The sequence below is a fragment of the Erythrolamprus reginae genome, chromosome 4, assembly GCF_031021105.1.
Source record: "Erythrolamprus reginae isolate rEryReg1 chromosome 4, rEryReg1.hap1, whole genome shotgun sequence".
NCBI classification, from domain to species: domain Eukaryota; kingdom Metazoa; phylum Chordata; class Lepidosauria; order Squamata; family Dipsadidae; genus Erythrolamprus; species Erythrolamprus reginae.
Genome location: NC_091953.1, coordinates 28,040,398 through 28,064,765, shown reverse-complemented (window position 1 = coordinate 28,064,765; position 24,368 = coordinate 28,040,398). Strand labels below are relative to the sequence as shown.

The following is a 24,368-nucleotide window of genomic DNA, read 5'->3' as shown; positions in this document are numbered from 1 at the left end:
TTTTGTTACCATGTATTGTTTTTTATCACTGTTGTGAGCCGCCCCAAGTCTACGGAGAGGGGCGGCATACAAATCTAATAAATAATAATAATAATAGTAATAGTTATAGTAATAATAACTTAACCTAAATTAGTCTCGTCAGCATTTTCTGGTTCAATACATGTATTGGTATGTACCAGAAAGTGTGGGATGTACAGTTAGCCTTTTATCAATAATAATTGGAACTGGCCACTGTGTCACTTAGTGACAAAGTCATAAGCCACGCAACATCACGGGGCTCTGTCAATTTAGGCTGGCATTTGCAGCTGTTCTAATTGCCATTATCAGGCAATTCCCACACAGTTGCAGTGTGGGAAAATATTGTAGCCTCAAATAACATTTTCATTTCAGTTTCCTTCCTAGTTGTTGTTATGGAAAAGCCCTAGCATCAATTTTGGCAACTGCAATTAGAGATGGCATAAGTCTCAAAAAGAAGCGTTATGATATGCAGATTGCTTAATTTTAGAGAAATAAATTTATTGGAGAAAATGTATCTCCATAGCATTCTTCTTCAAGGTTAAACTCCATAGTTTAGTCTGCATCTCAAATGTCAAGCCAGGGAAATCAGGAGATTCAGGCAGTTCAAATAAGCATAAAGATTTATTGCAAGCTTACGCTTTCTACAAGAATCTGATCTACTAACAGTTAAGGGAAATTAGCAGGAGTTAAGAAGGGATTCAAGGGGGGCTGGACTTAAATCTCTTGTGATCACACAGGGACTCATGACTGATGATGCATTTGACCCCTCCCTTGGGCTAAGCCTTGTCATCTTCTCCATCAATATATGTTAGACAATAGAGAAAAAAGAACGGTTTCTTGATAGATTTCATATTTCAAATATCTTACACTCTCATCAGTTTATTTATTTATTTATTCAATTATTTTTATGCCGCCCTTCTCCTTAGACTCAGGGCGGCTTACAACATGTTAGCAATAGCACTTTTTAACAGAGCCAGCATATTGCCCCCACAATCCGGGTCCTCATTTTACCCACCTCGGAAGGATGGAAGGCTGAGTCAACTTTGAGCGTGATGAGATTTGAATCGCTGACCTGCAAATCTAGTGGCCTGCAGTATTGCGCTCTACCCACTGCTCCATCTCGGCTCTTTTCAGTTATTATTGGTTTACTAAACTTAATTATAAGCATGGGTGAAATGATACTTGGGGCTAACCTTACTGTGATGAATGTTCAAATTCATCTAGCTTAGCCACTCTTTATTCCTTCTCCACTAACCCACTCCTATCTTATAATAATTTCTGATTGCCATAATGTTCCTCCCATCCAGTGATGGGCTACCAAACTTTTTACTACCACACTGTGGGCGTGGCTTATGCATTTTGTTTCAACATCTTTCAGGGCAAATTCGGTGCTCTGGGGTAGTTCCAAATTTTGCTACCGGAACTGCGTTCCTGACCGTTCCCGTAGGAACCCATCACTGGTCCCATCCCTCCAAATATTTGGCAGCCATTAACCAAGTAAAATAATGGAACTGTATAGAAATAACAAGATACATCGAAATAAATTACACTATTTTTGTAGCTCTTACTACAGTTCCATTTATACAAATTCATTACTTAAATGCCATTACCTCATAAGAGAATAATTGTGCCTGAGCTGAAGCATCTGTGAGAGGTCAAATGGGAGACAAATGATAAAAGCACAGTTGCAATGAAAGTGCCATGTTGTAACAACACATGTTGATTGAAAGGGATGGAGTTTACAGCATGACGCCATATTTATTTATTTATTTATTTATTTATTTATTTATTTATTTATTTATTTATCCATCCAATACACAAATACATAGGAAGAAAAATAGACAGGGTAAAAGTGAACTTAGAGGAGATGATATATGAAAGGAAGAGAATATATATGATAGGTGAAAGAAAGAAAGACAATTGGACAGGGGACGAAAGGCACACCAGTGCACTTATGTACGCCCCTTACTGGCCTCTTAGGAACCTGGAGAGGTCAATCGTGGAGAGTCTAAGGGAGAAATATTGGGGGTTAGGGGTTGACACAATTGAGTCCGGTAATGAGTTCCACGCTTCAATAACTCGATTGTTGAAATCATATTTTTTACAGTCAAGTTTGGACTTTTTTTCTAAAAGCAATGGAGCCTGCTGATGCCTCTACACTTGAGTTGAATAAGGAAATTATAGAGCCCAGAATCTATTGCATCATGAGCTTTTTTGTCCTGTTTTGTTTTCAGCAGCTGGTGGCTGCACATTTATAACCCAGTATGATATTCTCAAAGCTTGTAATGATCTATTAAAATCAGGACCCAGAAGATGAATCTTTCCTTCCCTATCTGCTAATTGGTAGGATTCCAGCTATCTAATCAAGACTGAACGTGTATAGATGATGATCAGGCTATAGAGTGTCAATGGGCCTTTTGTCATTTTATATTTTCCATAGTCTTCAATTATTTTAATTTAAGACTCATACAGCATGTGAAAATTAACCATCTGTTTCTAATAACCCAAAATGTATATCCAATACTAATGAACACTTTTGTATACTCGCATGCCTCCAAAACACTGGAGGCAAGTTTTTCCTCTCAAATGGAAAAGTTGTAACAGCTGCATGATACACAAGGACCGCAGTGCTTCCCTCTGGTTAGGTTTCTAAGTGCAAAACAACGTTCCAAGCTGCTTAATTACTATAAGCCTGTTAAGTGTAACTTCTTTGGTGGCTGAAAAATACGCTTCCTTTTAGAGATTTTTTAATTGGATTGCAGAGTTTCTGAACACCTGTGCTCACTCTCAGGGAAATTTTGAACAATGAGGTGACATTCTTTCTACCCAATAGCGCCCAGAGTAACCCAGAGGCATTCATTCACACTGACTCCCATGTAAGGATGTGTAAGATTGTAGCTTTAGATGAGTCGCCTGAGAAAGATTTTCCAATATTTAAAATGCAACTTTGCCTAGAATAATAAATTCATTACATGGGGCTACCTTTGAAAAGTGTTCGGAAACTCCAGATCGTGCAGAACGCAGCCGCGAGAGCCATCGTGGGGCTTCCCAGATTCGCCCACGTATCTACAACACTCCGTGGCCTGCATTGGCTGCCGATCAGTTTCCGGTCACAATTCAAAGTGTTGGTCATGACCTTTAAAGCCCTACATGGTATTGGACCAGAATACCTCCGGAACCGCCTGCTACCGCACGAATCCCAGCGGCCAATAAGGTCCCACAGAGTTGGCCTTCTCCGGGTCCCGTCGACTAAACAATGTCGTCTGGCGGGCCCCAGGGGAAGAGCCTTCTCTGTGGCGGCCCCGGCCCTCTGGAATCAACTCCCCCCGGAGATTAGAATTGCTCCCACCCTCCTTGTCTTCCGTAAACTATTTAAGACCCACCTATACCGCCAGGCATGGGGGATTTGAGACACCTTTCTCCCAGGCTTATTATAAATTATGTTTGGTATGTATGTGCTGTTTGGTTTTTAATTATGATAGGGTTTTTAGGTTTTTTTAAATATTAGATTTGTGCCTGCATAATACTGTTTTTATCGTGTTGTGAGCCGCCCCGAGTCTTCGGAGAGGGGGGCATACAAATCTAATAAATTATTATTATTATTATTATTAATTGGTAATTTTTAGATTGTTAACAGTAAATGTAAAGCTGCCTTTATTACTTGACTGTATATTTCAAGGTTAAATATTCATTGTATTCTTTCAAAAAAAGGGCATTTTTTGAAGACTCTGAGTGCATTTTTAATGCTGCCTTACATAGCATTAGTGACAAGTATGTTGCTCACCTTTTGTGATGTCTTCCAAGTATCAAACCTTTGTCTTACATTGTTCTATTTTCTTGGCACAATAGGAAGTGAGATAACTGTCTAAGCAGCATTGATGTACTCCATCCGGCATGTTCAAAATTCTCCCAAATTGACAATCTCACACACTAAGATGTTTTAGTAATACAAGGCATATTTAGAAAAATGATGAATATTGCAAGTTTACTTATGCCTACATATCTAATTTCAGATATGTTTTGGTGGTGACATTTTTTCTATAATCATGAAAATGTATACTTTAAATTTCTGCAGTGCACATTTATATTCCATCTTTGCTTCTAAAGTGAATATTGGGGGGTGGGGGACATGCTGGAATGCTTACTGAGAAAATGAGTTTCTCTTTTTTTTTTAGAGAGAATAAAGAAACTTTATTTTATAACAGTATTATGCAAGCAAAATATCACTTAATACAACTTCAAGCTGCTGTAAATTTAATATGGCATCTTAACTATACAGTTCGTATGGTGAACAATGAAGAAAAATTTATATAGTCAACAGGTTTTCATAGAGACCTCCTCAATAGCAGGCACCACTGACAATGGGCCTAAGGCCATACCCTTGGTTCCTTCTGGTCCTCAAAACCTGTTCCTATTATTAGGCAAGCTACTTAAACAATAACTGCTCAACAAATGTCAATTATAACAGGAGTTAATGAGTTATTATTATTATTATTATTATTATTATTATTATTTTATTATGAGTTTCTCTTTTAATAACTCAAATGTGCAGGGTTTTTTGTAACACGCTGGAGATAGACAGGATAGTTTTATGAATTATCACATGCAAAACTGGCACAGATTAAAGGTAAATCCTAGGTGTGTTGGGATTACAGTTGTTCTAATTTCTTAAAATTGTAGTCTAAATAAGGCTGGAGGGCTCCAATTTGGCAAAGATCATATCTGAACTTGATATCACTCTCTTAGAGATAAAGGAGTGCCACTTCCAGGTTTTGAGGAGGGAGGCTTGGAAAAAATGCTCTCGGTTGGCTTTTTGAATGAATACACTCACCTTATTTCTCTGCGCTTGCTACTTAACCTCTCCCCGCCCCCCTGTGCCATACAACCAGTTTGCTCGAGAAGGCAAGATACACTATTGAGGGAATCCTCTTCGTCATCCTCTTCCTCTTATAGAACCAGCATACATTATACTCTCTGCAGTATATTGATGCTGCAATATAGAGATAACCACCACCCTAAATTTTCAGCTCTTAATTCCAGCTTTATTTATTATAGCCATTTTTTGGAAGTGTAAACCTATTTAACACGGAATAAGAATTTCAATATAGTAAATAAAACATATGTTTCGTTGGTGACATTTTTTATGTAATCATGAAAATGTTTCTTTTAAATGTTTGCAGTGCACATTTATATTCCATCTTTGCTTCTAAGATGATATCGGGGAGGGGGGAGATGGAAACATGCTGGAATGCTTACTGAGAAAATGAGTTTCTCTTTTAATAATTCAAATGTGCAGGGTTTTTTATAAAACGCTGGAGATGGACAGGATACTTTTATGAATTATCACATGCAAAATTGGCACAGGTTAAAGTTAAATCCTAGGTGTGTTGGGATTACAGTTGTTCTAATTTCTTAAAATTGCAGTCTAAATAAGGCTGGAGGGCTCCAATTTGGCAAAGATCATATCTGAACTTGATATCACTCTCTTAGAGATAAAGGAGTGCCACTTACAGGTTTTGAGGAGGGAGGCTTGGAAAAAATGTTCTCGGTTGGCTTTTTGAATGAGTAGGCTCACCTTATTTGCCTGCTCTTGCTACTTCTCCCCTCCCATGCCATACAACCTGTTCTGTCTGGGTCCCCCCAGACGCCAACACCAACCAAAAAGAATATCCAGACACACTGGTAAAAAGCAAAGGCAGTTTATATACTGGAAAGGAAACACAGGTAACAAAATCTGTTCTTACAGACAGGAACACGATGAAGCTTCACAGAGGTTTCACGAAGGCCAGGCAATAAAACAGGATTCTTGCTGGCAAAAACAACACTGGAGATAATAAAACCCACGCCTCCCCCAAGTCTTTCAGCCTTCTAGGCCACAAGCCAAGATCAGAGACGCCAAGAATCGAAGCAAGGTCACAGGACTCCCAGTTGATAACTCTCCACAAGACTGTAAGGGCGGGCCTGCCTTTTCAACCCTGCTGAGGAGAACCACACCCAAACCCAGCTGTTGCCAATTCAGGGATGGAAATACCTTTCTAATTGGCCCCTTCTTTGAGCTGCACATCTCTGCCTCATGTCTATTATAGCCTGTGCGTCTTCATCCAATGAATCCAGGCTACTAGCTGGGGAGAGCCCCCCCTCCCGGGGGTCTCAGGCTGCTCTCCCTCCTCCTCTTCCTGACGTTCCTCTCCCCCGTCTGCCTGGTCCTCCCCCTCCTGGTCACTGTCCTCCTCCTCTGGGCATGGATCCGGCAGAGCTCCAGCCGGTCCCTGAGGAGCCTCATGCTGAATCACAACAACAACCATTTTGCTCAAGAAGGCAAGATAGACTATTGACAAAATGCTCTTCCTCATCCTCCTAGGAGAGGGAAAATATAGAATTAGCATACATTATGATACAGAGATAATAACTAGCTTAATTCTTAATTCCAGCTTTATTTATTATGGACATTTTTTGGAAGTGTAAACCTATTTAATATGGAATAAGATTTCAGTATAGTAAATAAAACATCTGTGGGTAATTACATCACTATCTGTCAAAGACCTAGCCCAAATGATAATTGGTGTTCTCTTCATATTAATGTAACTCAACTTACGTAAGTAATTGATTTGCCAAAATTTTTAAGTAGACAATTCTTTTTGGAGCTCTTGCACGTCCATATTTCTTCTTCATAAGTAAGTTATTTTTTAAAAATAACCTATGAGATTACTGTTCATCTTTCTATAAAGAAAATGCTTTACCGGTATATTATGGATTCAGGAAGTTTGTGGTTTGAGGCTAAAATTCTTTAAACTAATAAAAAGGTCACCCAGAATAATCAGAAATAACATGCGGATGATCTGAAGTTAAAGGTTTTGCTACTGTATTTGGCAGACAATGCAAAGCAGATATATTGCCCATGTAATACCTAGCATGTGTTTTACACTTGAACAATAGGGTAGAAAATTCTGATAAATTTCAAGCTTCATTTAAAAAAAAAAATCAATCTGTGTTTTCACTCACCAAACAAGAAATGATCTGATAACATAGGGAGAAGAAAAACATAAATTAAACCACAATCTGCATAGGAAATAGAACATTAAAAGCAAATAAAATATATTCTGTGTCTTTGCAATTTGAGATCTAAATTTTCTTGAATGCCTCAATTCCGCCATGCCTGACGGCAGAGGTGAGTTTTAAGGAATTTACGGAAGGCAAGGACGGTGGGGGCAGTTCTAATCTCCGGGGGGAGCTGGTTCCAGAGGGTCGGGGCTGCCACAGAGAAGGCTCTTCCCCTGGGACACATCAGACAACATTGTTTAGTCGACGGGACCCGGAGAAGGTCAACTCTGTGGGACCTAATTGGTCGCTGGGATTCATGCGGCAGAAGGCAGTCCCGGAAATATTCTGGTCCGATGCCATGAAGGTCTTTATAGGTCATAACCAACACTTTGAATCAGCTGGCCGGGATGCACATGCATGTTGGAGCTAAGCTAGGGCAATGGCTTACGTGCCAACAGTTATGGCTCTACGTGCCACCTGTGGCACTCATGCCATAGGTTCGCCATCACTGTAACATATTAAAGCAGGGGCAATTTCTTTATATGAAATTAGGAAATAAAAAGAACGGAAATAATAAAATAATGCTTTAGTTTTTAAACTGAACCTGTTATGTAATACTTCTGAAAATCATGGTTGAACTCTAGATGGCCTCTAGTGGGCAAGAAATAGAACTGCACAGATCTTTGACCTGCTGTCGCTTTTCAGACTGCTGGCATTCAGACCTGGTTTTGCCCATACTTAATCTTGACTCTAACTAATATATACACTATGGAAGTATATTAATGTCAGAAAATTTTCTTAAATGTAATCACACTATCTTATCCCAATTATTTAAACAGATCCACTCCAAATTAGACTAAGTCAGGGTTTAACTCAGCGGCTTTACCTTAATACTAAACAGGACACTTATATTTCAGACCATACTTGTACAGATGCTATTAAAATTGATGTGGCTTTCTTTTAAAAGAAGATACAATAGCATTGGGCCTATTCAGATCAAGCATTTATTTTTTAAAAACCTTCATTTTGTTAAGTTGTCTAGAACAATAATAAAACAGTCTTTAAAGAATAAGTCTGCTTGACTTAACAGGCTCTGTGCTATTTGTTGCAAGCAGGTAAATTCATGGGAGGCAGAAGCCAAAGGGTCGGGGTGGCTGGGTGGGTGGGGCTACATTCGGTGTATAAGTTGCAGCCAAGTTTTCACCCTCTTTTTGGGGGGTAAAAAGGTGCGTCTTTTACTCCAAAAATAAATAAAATAAATATTTCAGAGAATATTCATTGAAAAATTATTTTATTCCTGTATAAACAAATAGGAACAAAATTACTTATTTCTTTAACAAATAACATTAACAAAGCAACTAAAAGAAACAAAATAAAATATACAATTAAAACATGCATGAATATATTTAAATTTTCATGACAAGCAGAATGGTGTCGCTCTCATTTGCCTTCTTCTAAATCTTTATTTTTTATTGGCCAAGTATGATTGGACACACAAGGAATTTGTCTCCAGTGCATAAGCATTTGGTGTACATATGAACAGTGGAGTGATATAATCATAAGATACCAATTGGAGAAGGTAATAGGAAAGATGAGAGGGATAATATTAATACAGCCCTGCTACATGGATAAATATCCTTAGGCAAAAGACATAAGGCTTTGCTTACAAGAGTTACAAATGCGGTTTTGATAAGAAATGTGGGTGACTTGAGGAAGACAATAACACTTTATATGGTAAAAGCAGTTGAGATATCAGTAATTAAGGATATTTAGTGAAATATTTAAGATTGTTTATAAGGGGTTTTTTTTTCACTTTAATTTTGCCTGATTGAGGTTTGGTTCATCAGCTCTAAACAACAGTTGCGCCTATCAATATAGAGAAATGCTTTCGGACTTCTTTTAATCCTTATTTTATTGCTTCATAGGTTCAACATCATTTCCAAATAGCTACTCTCCGCTTGTTCTAATTATGCTTTGGGCTGTTTTCAATGTTATATTTCTGTACCCAATAGCATATACATATTCTTACAAGGTTTATAAAGCATTCAGAAAATGGTTAGAGGCAGAGAGAATAATCAAACTGACTCCTAATAGGGTATGGGGAGAAACTAATTTGTTTTGCATTTTTAGAATGACCTAATTTGCACACAAATTAAAATACAGTAATTGTTTGATTACTAGAATATGTTTATACTTTTTGTACAGTGGCCTCCTTTGTTTTCTTAGCTATATTACTGAAATCCCATATGCAAATAGTCCAGGGATAGATTTGGATTGAATTAAAAGGTAGAAAGAATATGTCTATTTAGTATTCTAATTTGTAGCCAGCATTTTCAGCTTAGCAAATCTCACAATAGGTTTCCAAACTTATATATTTAAGCGCAATTTTCAATGTTTTCATTATGACCTATCTCAAGTACCTGTTCTCTATATTTCTGATAGTGGGGAAAATCAGAGTTAAAAATCAAAGCTGACACAAACTTAGTTCTCTTGAGATATTTTGGTCTGTGATAGTTTTAAATGTTCATGGTTTAAGTCAGTACCTTGACTTGAATCCAGAAACAAATTGGCAACAAAAAAAGCTGATACGTTAAAATGCTTACTTGTTCAGCTGGGTTTAATCATATTATTGATAAACGTATTTCAGCCAATTTAATTTTTCAAAGTTAGATTTGCGCATGTAGAGTAATTAATTTAACCATGACTAACTAATCCATGGATGATTGAAACGGCTGAATGAAATTAAATTAAATCCATGAACATATAAAAAGTGGCGTTTTGATTAAAAATCACTTCTACCAGTTATTGCCATTTGAATTTTCAAATATCAGATTGATACTGAACTCATCCAATAGGGATACACCCTACCCTGGACAAGTTTTATACCTATTCTGCGCTCATAATACAATCCAATTTCCAGCTTGACTGAATCAAACCTCAGCTTGTTCATCCTTATCTAATACAGCAATGATTCCAAAAACACATTCATGACTTCTACAGGAGTGGAAAACGAAACAAGGGATTGCTTTTATTATATCTGCACAGGTATGCATATTTTAAATCAACTTAATATAAAAATACATTATGTGGTTTGCCATGTACTTGTAGGGCTTGGATAATCTTGATAGGTCAGTAATGGCGAATCTATGGCACGGGTGCCACAAGTGGCACACGGAGCCATATCTGTTGGCATGCAAGCCTTTCCCAATCTCAGCTCCAACGTGTTGTGGTTAGCTCTGGCCCAGATCCTGCCCCAAGGACTGTGGATGTGGGGGAAACATCCACATGCTGCAGGCCTGTTTTGCCCCCCGGTGGAATCTGATGATGAAGGCTCCTCTGACCAAGAAGACATGAGTGACAGGGAGGAAGAGAGTGTGGCAGACAGCTCAGAAGGAGATCGATTATCTAGCTCCTCCTTGGATTCAGAACAAGAGTTAATGATACAGCCACGCATGCGGAGAGCGGTGCACAGGCAACAACAACTGAGAGATTATTATCAAAGAAAATGAGGCCACCTGTGGTTGGGTGGGGCTGTGGTAATTAGTGAGGCTGCTATAAATATCAGCCTGTGGGTTTGGTCATTGTGGAGGATTATCTGATCGTTGTGTTTCATGACTGCTTTGCTGACTTTGATCTTTGTGTGCTGATTTTTCCCCGCTTTGAAAGAAGGACTGTGAATTGCCTCATAGCTGCAAGCTAAGTATCACAGAACTGATAAGGGACTTGTACAAATTACCAATTTGTTTGGAGACAAGTGCTCTTTGCTATACAAAAAGAGTGCTCTGTTGATTTGCATTTTCGGTATAAAGAACATTGTTTTGAATTTTCAAAAACGTGTGTGTGTCTGAAATTGTATCTGTGCATTTTTGGGAGGATTCTACCAGAGAGCTCGACCTAACACAATGTGCATGTGTGTGTCTCTCGGCGGGTTTTTTTTTATTTCAAGAGAGTTTCTGGGGGGATGGGACACCGTTTTTACCCTTCCCCAGCTCCAGGGAAGCCTTTGGAGCCTGGGGAGGGCGAAACATGAGGGTACTGGGCCCACAAGAAGTTGGGAAACAGGCCATTTCCAGCCTCAGGGGGGGCGGGGGAAGCTGTTTTTGCCCTCCCCAGATTGAATTATGGGTGTGGGCACTCATAAGAACATAAGAAGAGCCATGCTGAATCAGGCCAAAGCCCATCGAGTCCAGCATTCTGCGTCACACAGTGGCCCACCAATTGTCCATGGGGATCTTGAGCAGAAAGAGAAGGCAAGACCCTCCCTTTCCCCTGACCCCCAGCAAATGGTACCCAAGGGAATCCTGCCTGCCTCAACCAACATAGAGGCGGCACATGGACATCCGTTTCTATAACCACCGATACACTTGGCATCTATGAATCTGTCTAATCCTGCCTTGAAGCTATCAAGGCTGACAGCTGTCACTACCTCTTCTGGAAGTGAATTCCATAAACCAACGCCCCGTGCTATCCATGATAGCACGCGCGCACGCTCTTTTGGCACCTGAGGGAAAAAAGGTTCACCATCACTGTGATAGGTGCTTCAGGCTTTATTGGAAAAGTGGAGGCTGGAGTTGAGCCTTGAATTGTTACATAGCCACAAGAGACCTGGGACTGACCCACACATTCATTCATTCATTCATTCATTTATTGGATTTGTATGCCGCCCCTCTCCGTAGACTCGGGGCGGCTAACAACAGTGGTAAAAACAACATGCGACAATCCAATACTAAAACAGCTAAAAACCCTTATTTTAAAACCAATCATACATACAAACATACCATACATAAATTGTAGAAGCCTAGGGGGAAAGAATATCTCAGTTCCCCCATGCCTGACGACAGAGGTGGGTTTTAAGAAGCTTACGAAAGGCAAGAAGGGTGGGGGCTATTCTAATCTCTGGGGGGAGTTGGTTCCAGAGGGCTGGGGCCACCACAGAGAAGGCTCTTCCCCTGGGTCCCACCAAACGACATTGTTTAGTTGACGGGACCCGGAGAAGGCCCACTCTGTGGGATCTAATTGGTCGCTGGGATTCGTGTGGCAGAAGGCGGTCCCGGAGATAACCTGGCCCGGTGCCATGAAGGGCTTTATAGGTCATAACCAACACTTTGAATTGTGACCAGAAATTGATCGGCAACCAATGCAGACTGCGGAGTGTTGGTGTGACATGGGCATATTTAGGGAAGCCCATGATTGCTCTCGCAGCTGCATTCTGCACGATCTGAAGTTTCCGAACACTTTTCAAAGGTAGCCCCATGTAGAGAGCATTACAGTAGTCGAGCCTCGAGGTGATGAGGGCATGAGTGACTGTGAGCAGTGACTTCCGGTCCAAATAGGGCCGCAACTGGTGCACCAGGCGAACCTGGGCAAAAGCCCCCCTCACCACAGCTGAAAGATGTTCCTCTAATGTGAGCTACATTCCATTCCATGGAACTTTATCTGTTGGTTCTCAAGAGAAAGCAAGCAATTTAGGGAGCTTCTTGTATTATAGGCAGAATATAATAAAGTAGTCAACTTGGACCCATCACCGTGTTGATCTAGTTGCTTCTGCCTGACAGGCTTGAAGGTCATAGCTCTCTAGTCATTAGATATCAGTGTTCACGATTGGTTGGCTTTTCTATGTACTTCATTAAGATGAGTGATTGTTTTTTCCAGTGGGTTGCTTCATGGCCTGATTGCACGATTTACCCAGTGGTGCTGGTGGTAAGAGAAATGGCTTACAGACAATCCAGCTGTGAGTTTTCATTTATACAAGAACAGGAGGCGGGACTAGGAACCAGCCAAAGCCAAGAGAGGCATTGATTAGTTCAGAAAAGATGTAGAACACAGCCCTGCAAACAGCCTTGTGGAAATAATAGCTGGCAGAGATAAGCAAGAGAAAAACCCTCAGTGGCAAAGTGAAACCATCTGTCAGATTATGAACACTGCTCAGTAAGCGGTAGAAGAAATAATGTTTCTAGCCGAGCCTTAAGATATTTTTACACAAAGTAAGTCTGCTTCCTCCAATATGTATGTGGTTATTACTGTGCTAACAACCTCCATTTGCTCTACCGATTAGAGAATTTTAACGGTTTTAGTTGAATGTGAGATACGCAACCGAGCATATCATGCAGTTGCTTATTTGAAAAAAATTGCAAACGAGCTGTCAAATTGCTCATTTTTCAAATTTAGCTTTGCTGTTTTAAGTGCTATTTTCTCTACTAGATTTTAGAATTTGTCAAGCTACCATTAAAGATTAGTCCACTATGTAAGTAAACAACTGCTATGGATGTAAACAAATGGAAGCAATGATGTTTGTATTGGTAAGAGAAAATGTATTCTACTTAGCCGGAATAAGTTAAAAGCAGGAATTATCCCCCTGAGTCCTTTATTTATATCAGGATAATGGAAAGAAATTGCGGAATCCAAAATGCATTCGATTGTTCCTTTTTTATTTTCTGTATATTCATTGAAAATTACAATTTTGGTGCATATAAGAAAAGTTAAATGTGTTTTTACTTCCTAGAATAATCTTCATCCAACTTTAGGAACAGTCACTATCTTCTGACTTATGAGTTTCGGGGTAGCAACGGAAAGGATCCGTATCTTCAATGAAATTTTAAGTTTGATGTTTTTATTTTAATAGAAGTTGTGAGATGGAAATGACAAAAAGTGAGTTCTAATTTATTCATTAACTTTGGAAGTGATCCATTTTAACTTCGAACAGATATTAATAGGAAGCAGGAGGCAACCTGTTTTGCTGTTGTTACTCTGTACAAGATCCTAGAAACAGAGGTGCTTGGCATCGGTCAGTTCTACCCCTCTCTACAGCAATTGAACTTTTACCATTCTACTTTTAAAACACTGTTTGCTCGTAGCCAGAAGTGGAAGCTTTAGCTGTTAACTCTTTGAATTATACACAATCTCATTCTCTTTCTCTCTCCCCCTCCCCTCTCTCTCTCACACACACACCAGACATTATAACCCAATATGGATAACAAAACATTGTAGCATGTGTGGGAAAATGGCTTTAGTCCAACATCTGGAATCATTTATCTTCTGGTAGAGTTTGGAAAATGACTGGTTTATGCATTTTACAAAACTCCCTGCTGATTGATGTCATTAATTCAGGGGGATGGGAGCCTGTTCTTACCAATGGGGGAGGATGTAAATTAGGAAAGAGGCAAGGTCATGTTCTGGGTACTATTCAGTTATCAATAGTAGAGGCAGAGTAGGTTGGGTTCTGCCCAGGATTCTTGATGCCCTCTCCTTTTAAAGTTTTGGCAGATGTATGTATTATTCTCGACAGTTATAGTTCTGCCAGTGGCTTCTTAACTATTTATTTTATTTTATTTATTTATTTTGTCCAATACACAATTAGGGTTTTAGTGGGTATATATCTATATACACATAGTAAAATACATGATGAAGGTTATAGAGGAGATACTCATAGTAAAATATATCTAGGAAATAATAAAAAGATACAGTAATAGAACATATCAATGAAAGAATAGAAGAAGAGATATAGGAATAGAAGAAAGGTATAGGAGATATAGGAGAGCAATAGGACAGGGGACGGAAGGCACTCTAGTGCACTTGTACTAGCCCCTTACTGACCTCTTAGGAATCTGGATAGGTCAACCGTAGATAATCTAAGGGTAAAGTGTTGGGGGTTTGGGGATGACACTATGGAGTCCGGTAATGAGTTCCACGCTTCGACAACTCGGTTACTGAAGTCATATTTTTTACAGTCAAGTTTGGAGCGGTTAATAATAAGTTTAAATCTGTTGTGTGCTCTTGTGTTGTTGCGGTTGAAGCTGAAGTAGTCGCCGAGAGGCAGGACGTTGCAGCATATGATCTTGTGGGCAATACTTAGATCTTGTTTAAGGCGTCTTAGTTCTAAACTTTCTAGGCCCATGATTGAAAGTCTAATCTCGTAGGGCAGGGGTCCCCAAACCTTTTACACAGGGGGCCAGTTCACTGTCCCTCGGACTGTTGGAGGGCCGGACTATTAAAAAAAAGCTATGAACAAATCCCTATGCACACTGCACATACCTTGTTTTAAAGTAAAAAACAAAATGGGAACGTACTATTTAGAGGGGGGAGAAGATCTGAAAGTCATATATGTTTATGTTTTGTTTTTAATTTTCTTTTGTTAACATCTGATTGGCTATACAAGGTTTTCCTGGCTTATGAAAAATGTATAAAGAAAGAAGGAAGCACTTTGGCATAATGGTTAATAATTTAGAAATATAATTGGTGTTGCACTTTTTGAAGGAACATTAAGGAGGGAATTTAAGAAAATGAATGTAACTGGATGACAAAATTAGAAAAAAAAACCTTTTGCAACTTTTTTGATGATTGATATTAGTTACTAACAAAATACCACATTTTATTCATGGAAAATTAGATGGTACACTGTGTTGTTTGAATGTATGTTGAGAGAAAAATTTAAAAAAATTACACCCCCCCCAAAAAACAGTCCTTCCTTCCTCTGTCCCTCCATTTCATTCTTCCTTCCTTTCTTCCTTGTTCCCTCCATTTCTCCTTCCTTCTTTCCTTCCTTCCTTCTCTCCTTCCTTCCTCTCCACTTCTCCTTCCCTCCCTCTCTTTCCCTTTTCTTTCTCTCTCTCTTTTCCCTGTGCTCTTGTCGCTCACTGGCGGGCCGGATAAATGGCCTCAGTGGGCCGCATGTGGCCCGCGGGCCGTAGTTTGGGGACCACTGTCGTAGGGTATTCTATTTCGATTGGAGGAGTGAAGGGCTCTTCTGGTGAAGTATCTTTGGACATTTTCAAGGGTGTTAATGTCTGAGATGCGATATGGGTTCCAAACAGATGAGCTGTATTCGAGGATAGGTCTGGCAAAAGTTTTGTAAGCTACTTTTGTAAGTAGTGTGAGATTGCCAGAGCAGAAGCTACGTAGGATTAGGTTTACAACTCTTGAAGCCTTCTTGGCTATATTGTTGCAGTGGGCTTTGGCACTTAAATCTTTTGTTATTAGTCTACCAAGGTCTTTAACAGAGTGGGGATTATCTGTGATATATAAAATACTAGTTTTTCAGTTGAGGTAATTGTTGATTCAGAGAACCTATTTTTGTTATCATCATTTTCCTTTAACAGTTTTCTTTACAATTAGGGAAGATCTTGCTGCCAAGAATGGTGGGATAAGAGAATTACTGAATTGATGGAGTGTTTATGTAATATGTGTCCTTGCCATGCAAATGAAGTCTCTCATTTTCAAAGTATTTATTTATTTGTAGCCTACATCTCCTCCCTGAGCTCAAGGCAGTTTATGTAGGAATCTTCATTTGATATCTATAACTGCAATAATGTAAGGGGACATCTGCTGAGGAAGACAGTTACTGCCAAAAATGAAGCCTCTGGTGATATTTTTTTAAAATTGCAATCCTCTTGGGGAACTGATGGGACGATGGGACAAGGTAAGAGGATATATGGTTAGTAGAATTCGGACCAACGTATAAAGAATAAATTAGAATTACAATGATACCTTGTCTTACGAACTTAATTGGTTCCAGGAGGAGGTTCGTAAGGTGAAAAGTTCGTAAGACGAAACAATGTTTCCCATAGGAATCAATGGAAAACCAATTAATGCGTGCAAGCTCAAAATTTACCCCCTTTTCAAGCCAAAGCGCCCGTTTTTGCGCTGCTGGGATTCCCCTGAAGCTCCCCTCCATGGGAAACCCCACCTCCAGACTTCCGTGTTTTTGCAATGCTATAGGGAAATCCCAGGAGGGGAATCCCAGGATCGCAAAAACGGGAGCTTCGCTTGCAACGGAAGTCCGGAGGTAGGGCATCCCAGCAGCAGCGGCGGGTTCATAAGGCGAAAAAGTTCATAAGAGGCAAAAAAATTCCGAACCCCAGGTTTGTATCTCGAAAAGTTCGTATGACGAGGAGTTCGTATGACAAGGTACCACTGTACTTTATTTATTTATTTATTTATTGGACTTATATGCCGCCCCTCTCTGTGGACTCAGGGCGGCTTATAACATTTCAATAAAAAATACAATATATAAAACACTTCTAAACCAATTAATAGAAATAATTAATTTAAAAATTATCTTAAAAAGCTAAACATTTAAAAATCAAATATTCACTTGCATACTATCACATCCTACACATTCACTGGGCAGAGGCTGGGATTAGTGGCCCGAAGCCTCATGGCATAAATCCATTTTCAGATTCTTACTAAAGGCAAGGAGGTTGGGGGCAGTGCGAATCTCTGGGGAAAAGTTGATGCCAGAGGGCCGGGGCCCCTACAAAGAAGGTTCTTCTCTTAGGTCCCGCCAAACGACATTGTCTAGTTTAGTGGTTCTCAACCTGGGGGTCGGGACCCCTTTGGGGGTTGAATGACTGTTTCACAGGGGTCGCCTAAGACCAGGGAAAAAGACAAATTTCCCATGGTGTTAGGAACTAAAGCTTCTATTCTGGCACCTTGGAGGACAGAGGGACACAATCCAACCAATCAGGCTTTTACAGTGGGCGTGTCCCTCTAACCTCCCTGCCAATCAGCTTCAAGTTCTGTTGGGAGAATTGGCGCTAGACCTATGGTTGGGGATCACCACAACTTGAGGAACTGTATTAATGGGTCACGGCATTAGAAAGGTTGAGAAACACTGGTCTAGTTGATGGGATCTGGAGAAGGCCAACTCTGTGGAACTTAACCGGACGCTTGGATTCGTGTGGCAAAAGGCGGTCCCGCAAGTAATCTGGTCCTAAATCTGGTCCTTTATAATATGTAAATAGATATATTGCTCTTGAGTTAAAATGAGATATAGAAAATATGCCGCCATTTTGGTGGAGGGGTATGAATGTTGTTTGGGGGTGGGCACTTTACCACATTGTTATGTGTTGTGTGAATGTTTTATTGATATTATAAAAATCAATTAAAAAATTAAATTTAAAAAAATTGTAATCCTCTTGTGTTCTTCTTACTCTTATTTTATACCCACCCACCCCAGGAAATTTATTCAGGAGGAAAAGATACAATGGTTCTAGTAGTAGTGCTGGGAATCCATCATTTAGAACTTCCCCCAAATTTTTATGTTCCTTATGACAGAATGTGATAGATAAGTTGTATCATAATAATGACCACCGCACTAATAACTCTATTGAAGGGCTAGCTGGGACATCGCATATGGGATTAATTTAATTTAATTTATTTGACTTCTATGCCGCCCAATCCATCTTCCAACAATATAAAATACAATACAATAATAAAGTCAAATATTAATACTAAAAATTAACATAAAAACCCATTATAAAACTCAATAACTGTCCAATCAAAACAAACATACATACCAAATCATTCACTATTCGGCCGTGACACAATGTTAGCATTCATGGTCCCCAGGCCTGCCGGCAAAGCCAGGTCTTCACAGCCTTTCAGAAGGCCAGTAGGGTGGGAGCAGTGCGGACATTAGGGGGAAGGAGTTGGTTCCATAGAGCTGGGGTAGCCATCAAGAATGCCCTGCCTCCGTAATCCCACCAACCTTCATTGCTTAGATGGGACCCAGAGAAGGTGACCCTGTTTGATCTTATTGGTCTCTGGGTGGTGTATGGCAGGAGACGGTCCCGTAAAATTATTGCTAGTAGGGTCTACAAAAATCATATATTGTATTGTAACCCGACTTAGTATCCATATATGGTACTGACAGGTATAATAGCAAGATCTTGGCAATCATTAAGGCATACTGGTTATACTTCATTGGGAGAACCATTTTAATGACTTTTCCTCTGTTATACTGTCAATCTGCCCTTGTGATCACAGTTGCTTTGAGGTCTTTTGTTCCCTGCTCGTGGCCTCCTTGTTTGATTATTTGTCATCTGCGGAGGCTTATGTTTGCTGTGCACTGGCTATTTCCACCTTGCCTGGCTTTGATGTTACCGGAATCAGTTTGAAGCATTTTTCGGCGATAAATCAACAGGGGCTGTGTGATACATGTATGTATACGTGCTAATTAAATAAGATGCTTGTGTATTCAAAGGCAGAGAGATTAGGGTTTTTTAATTTTAATTTTTAAATTAACGCTCGGTTTCGTAGCAACTGCATAAATCTGAATGAGATTCTTAGATACTTTGCATTTGTTTGTAAGGAAATGAGGAAATAATGGAACAATTGCAAAGATAACCCCTTCCCCCGTCCCCCCAAAACCCTGGTTAGTCTTTCAAAAATAGTTTTAAATATAATAAATGTTTAATCCTCCTAGCTATATTAGAATGCACCAAAGTAACCCAGGTGTTACTGTTGTTAGAAGGATTGACACTGGCATAAAGCAGCCAAGATGCATACCACATCTCAAACATCAACACCCTTGAAAATGTCCAAAGATACCTCACCAGAAGAGCCCTTCACTCCTCCACTCGAAACAGAATATCCTACGAAAATAGACTAATAATCCTGGGCCTAGAACTACGGCGCCTAAAACACGATTTGAGTATTGCCCACAAGATCATATGCTGCAACGTCCTACCGGTCAATGACTACTTCAGCTTCAACCGCAACAGCACAAGAGCACGCAACAGATTCAAACTTAATATGAACCGCTCCAAACTTGACTGTAAAAAATATGATTTCAACAATCGAGTTATCGAAGCGTGGAACTCATTGCCAGACTCAATTGTGTCAACCCCTAACTACCCCAACATTTCTCCCTTAGACTCTCCACGATTGACTTCTCCAGGTTCCCAAGAGGCCAGTAAGGGGCGTACATAAGTGCACTGGTGTGCCTTTCGTCCCCTGTCCAATTGTCTTTCCTTTCTCTCACTTATCATATATATTCTCTTTCTTTCATATATCCTCTCCTCTAAGTTCACTTTTACCCTTATATATATTACTACATGTCTATTTTTCTTCCTATGTATTTGTGTATTAAATAAATAAATAAAATAAAATAAAATAAAATAAATAAATAAATAAATAAATAAATCACTACCTATCCACAGCTTCAAACCTACAATTAAGCAGAAGCCATGAATCCTGGAGAATCCTAAGATAAAGGTTGATCCAATCCGGATGGGATCTAGTTGTCGTAGCCAAACCTTGCACCTTACCCATAAAGTTGCTTTTTTTCATCAGGGTGTGTCCATATAATTCTACGATAAGTGTACTGTATTTTGTTGCTTTTTTCATTTTTCTATTTTTTTCCTCGGCTTGCTACAGTATGATGAATATCATTCTGTGAAACCTGTGAATCCTAATACACATAGGAGCATCCTTCCTTTTTCATTTGAGGATGCACCGATTGAAGAGATGTGAATTATTCAGCAGTGTGAATCACTTCTTGATTTTGGACAACATCTAAATCTCCCCCTTTTTGGCTTTTATGCCCCCTTTCTTTTCCTGTCTAATCTTCCTATAAATAGATTACAGATTAACCCACTTTTTGTTTTAAGTGAGAAACGCTCCACATTTTGGATTGATAATCCTCTAATTTTTAATCCTAACATCCAGTAGCCTTTATTCTTTTCAGTTCCACCTTCAACTAGTTTTGTGAACAATGCTGTTAGCAATTAAGATGATCCCAAACTGATTACTGTAGTGTAGCAAAATTATTTGCTTGAACTACAAAGAGAAACACTGTATTCATAAGATCAAAGCAAACTATTTTGCTACACTCTCTAAGGTCTCCAATACAGCCAAGAAGGACTTCATAATTTACCTAAGTATATTAAAATCCAGGTTATTTTAACATGTCTGTAGTGCCTTAGTTAATAGATGAGGCTTACACAAATTCTGTTTCACTTCTCTTTTAAAAATAATTGCTAAACATTGAATATGTAGAGTCTGTTTCACATATTTCAGGGACTTTCGAAATCATTTTCTATATATGAAAAACTTTCTAATACTGTATTGTATTTAAAAATTACCTAGTTGCAATGACTTACATGTTTCTCAGCAGTTTATGTCCAATGCTAATTATGACTTTTTTCAGTTCTTCCTGCGTCTTCTAATTTTTCTGGAACTGTACTGTAAAATAAGAAAGAAGGAACAGATACCATTTTTAATTATCTGAATCATATTCCAGACCAGGAAATAGAAAGAAATGTTTTTTTAACAGCTACACAAAACCATTGAGAAAAACCATACATAGATTGACAGTACGTATTCAAAAGCATATGTACATATGTATATGTAAAAGAGCCATGGTGGCGCAGTGGTTAGAGTGCAGTACTGCAGGCTACTTCTGCTGATCACCGGCTGACAGCAGACTGGCAGATCGAATCTCAGTAGGCTCATGGTTGACTCAGCCTTCCATCCTTCCGAGGTTGGTAAAATGAGGACCCAGATTGTTGGAGGCAATATGCTGACTCTTTAAACTGCTTAAAGAGTGCTGTAAAGCACTTTGAAGCGATATATAAGTCCAAGTACTATTGCTATTGCGACATACCTGCTCAGTATATTCTTTCTAACAAGTTTTAGGGTTGGTCAGTGTTTAGAATCTGTGTTAATTGAATTGTGGTGAAGAAGCGCTAACACATAATGATGTCTGAGCAGAGTTCCATTAAAAATAGGTCTTCTCCTTTTTTTTCCTGCTAAAACATCTCAACAGATTTTATGTGCTCGGAGGCAGGAGTGAAGATAAGGACTTTGTTCAACTGGGCTTTGATATCATCATACAGCATTCCGACAGATAAAATCTAGACAAAGTAGAAGTACATTTATTTAAGATTCAGGGATAAGAGTATCAGACAGTTTGAGATGGAAGGCTTTCTTTTTAAAAAAAATCAAATTCTTCTCATTTTTAAAAAAATAAGAATTGTTCCTGCTTTGTCTGTAAACTGTATTTTTTTGTGTAGTATTTCAGTTGCTATGGTGACAACTGCCCTTAAAACCCCAACTAGAAACTTCAGCTAATACAGAGTGTTTCTATTGAAATTTTGATTGGGTCAAATGATGCCTCTATTCTAATTTTTGGACTGACAGTTTATTTCTAGGCGAAAGTTGTGTAGTTGGTTATTACCTCTGAAGCTTGAAACCATGATTCTTAAGGGAGCATTTCTTCCTATGTCATTTGCCTTCCCTTTAAGGAATGTACAGTGATCCCCCGAGTTTCGCGATCCCGATCATTGCGAATCGCTATATCGCGATTTTTCCACCCGATGACGTCACTCCCTTCCTTTCTCATCTTTCTTTCTCTCTCTCTCTCTCTCTCTATCTTGCTTCTTCCTCTCTCACACTCTCTTCCTCCCTCTCTCATCTCTTTCTTTCCTTCTCTCTCTTTCTCTATCTCTCCCCCTCTTGCTCTCGAGCGGCAAGCGAGCAGCCGGGCGGGCGGGCGAACGGGCAAGCGGCAAGCGAGCAGCCGGGCGGGCGGGCGAACAGGCAAGCGGCAAGTGGCAAGCGAGCAGCCAGGCGGGCGGGCGAACGGGCAAGCGGCAAGCGAGCGGCCGGGCGAGCGGGTGACGGGCAAGCGGCAAGTGAGCAGCCGGGCGGGCGGGCGAACGGGCAAGCGGCAAGCGAGCGGGCGGGCGAGCGGGTGACGGGCAAGTGGCAAGCGATCTTGGGGTTTCCCCTTTGCCTGGGCGGCGGGAAGACCCAGGGAAGGTTCCTTCGGCCGCCCAACAGCTGATCTGCTCCGCAGCGCGGCAGCAGCAAGGAGCCTGGGCAACGGGGAAACCCCATCTTCGGCTCCTCGCTGCTGCCGCGCTGCGGAGCAGATCAGCTGTTGGGCGGCCGAAGGGTCTTCCCCGCCGCCCACACGCAAACTCCACCATCTGCGCATGTGCGGCCATGGAAAAAGGGGCGCACATGCGCAGATGGTGTTTTTACTTCCGCACCACTACATCCCGAAATATCGATTATCGCGAGGGGTCTTGGAACGGAACCCTCGCGATAATCGGGGGATCACTGTATACACTTTCTCTAGCAAAATGCTGCACTTTGCTTTTTGAGTGATGCTCAGGGACTTCCGTGCGGATGTGAGTATGGGCAGAATTAATAAATGGATAGACCCAATCCCAATAAAGGTATTTTTGACTAATAATTAAATTTGTTCAAGGCGAATTATTTAAATAGGTCATTCTGTATTACATATTTTTCGTGTTCTCTCTATGGTCCTTTGCTTTCAACAAATCAAATCAATTTTACATCCCTTTTGTGAGAGCCACATTTTGGGATCTGCACACCCCTTTTCCTTTTCAGATCCCCAAATAGCAAACAACTACAGTTCTTAATATTTTGCTTCTCCTTCTTTTCCCTGCATAGTTAATTAAATCCATAAGTGAGGCATTTTGGCTTAATGTGTCTTAAAATCCTGCCCTTCATCAACTGAATGTTTATATAATATTTGTTGATATAATTTAGAAATAAAAACTTACACGTAAGAGAAGGAAACAAGACCACAACCTTTGCACAAGAAAGTTGTACTTACTTTTTGTAATATCTTTTTGATATTTTAGTGGAAGAACTGGATGCACTATTCCAAATGTGGGCTCACTAGTATAGAGCAGTACTATCACTTCCGGTGATCTTGATGATACAGCATAGGATTGTGTTGGGCTTTTTTTAATGGCTTTTGTTGAAGTTTTTCAAGTTAAAAAAAAAATAACACAAGACACAAACACGTAAAATATAATTCTACTAATGCAGCTTTACAGTATCGGAAATTTCTTTCTCAATTCTACTGTCTTCATAATTATGGCTATTGTTTTATATTTAAAACATTTTATTTATACACACACATACATACATATATATTCATTCTATACATTATTCATTAATAATTATACACTATTAAATACATTATTTTACAACCAATTAGACTCTGACGTTATATTTATCACATTTTTTCCATTTTAGCACTTCTTTTTTATCTTAATTTACAGATTAATTTTGCTTTGGTTTTCAAGCCATCTGTCCCATATTTTATAATACCCTGTTTCCCCTCTCTCTCTCAATTCCATTGTTAGTTTTCTCATCTCTGTGCATTCTAGCACCTTTTTTATGATCATTGCATTCAAGGGTTTTTTTTCCTTCCAATTTTGGGCGAATGTAATTCTCGCTACCATTATTATGTGTTGTATGATATAGTAGATTTCATTTCTAATATTTTATTTTATTATTCCAAAAAGAAATAATTCTGGCCTCATTTCAATGTTTTGCTCTGTGATTTCCTTAAAATGGTGGCGCTTACAGCAGTACTGATAAAGCTGTTTTGGGGTTTGAAAGCTGTGGGGTACTGCCGATTTTCGTGACCCAGGCTGCCAAGTTTATAGAACCAATCCGAAATACCCTGTTTCCCCGAAAATAAGACAGCGTCTTATATTAATTTTTGCTCCCAAAGATGTGCTACGTCTTATTTTCAGGGGATGTCT

The 24,368-nt window shown here is 39.6% G+C and overlaps 1 protein-coding gene across 5 annotated transcripts in view; it reads left to right on the top strand.

Annotated features, from left to right (window-relative positions):
- STARD13 (StAR related lipid transfer domain containing 13) overlaps positions 1–24,368 on the top strand; it is a 142,738-nt gene that overhangs the window by 59,902 nt on the left and 58,468 nt on the right. Inside the window, exon 1 of one of the 5 annotated variants that reach the window (XM_070749898.1) lies at positions 13,011–13,043. The exons of the other annotated variants lie outside the window; for them this stretch is intronic. The gene's annotated coding sequence lies outside the window, so the exon portion shown is untranslated. Of the gene's footprint in view, positions 1–13,010; positions 13,044–24,368 lie in introns of those variants that run through there. 5 annotated transcript variants of the gene reach the window in all.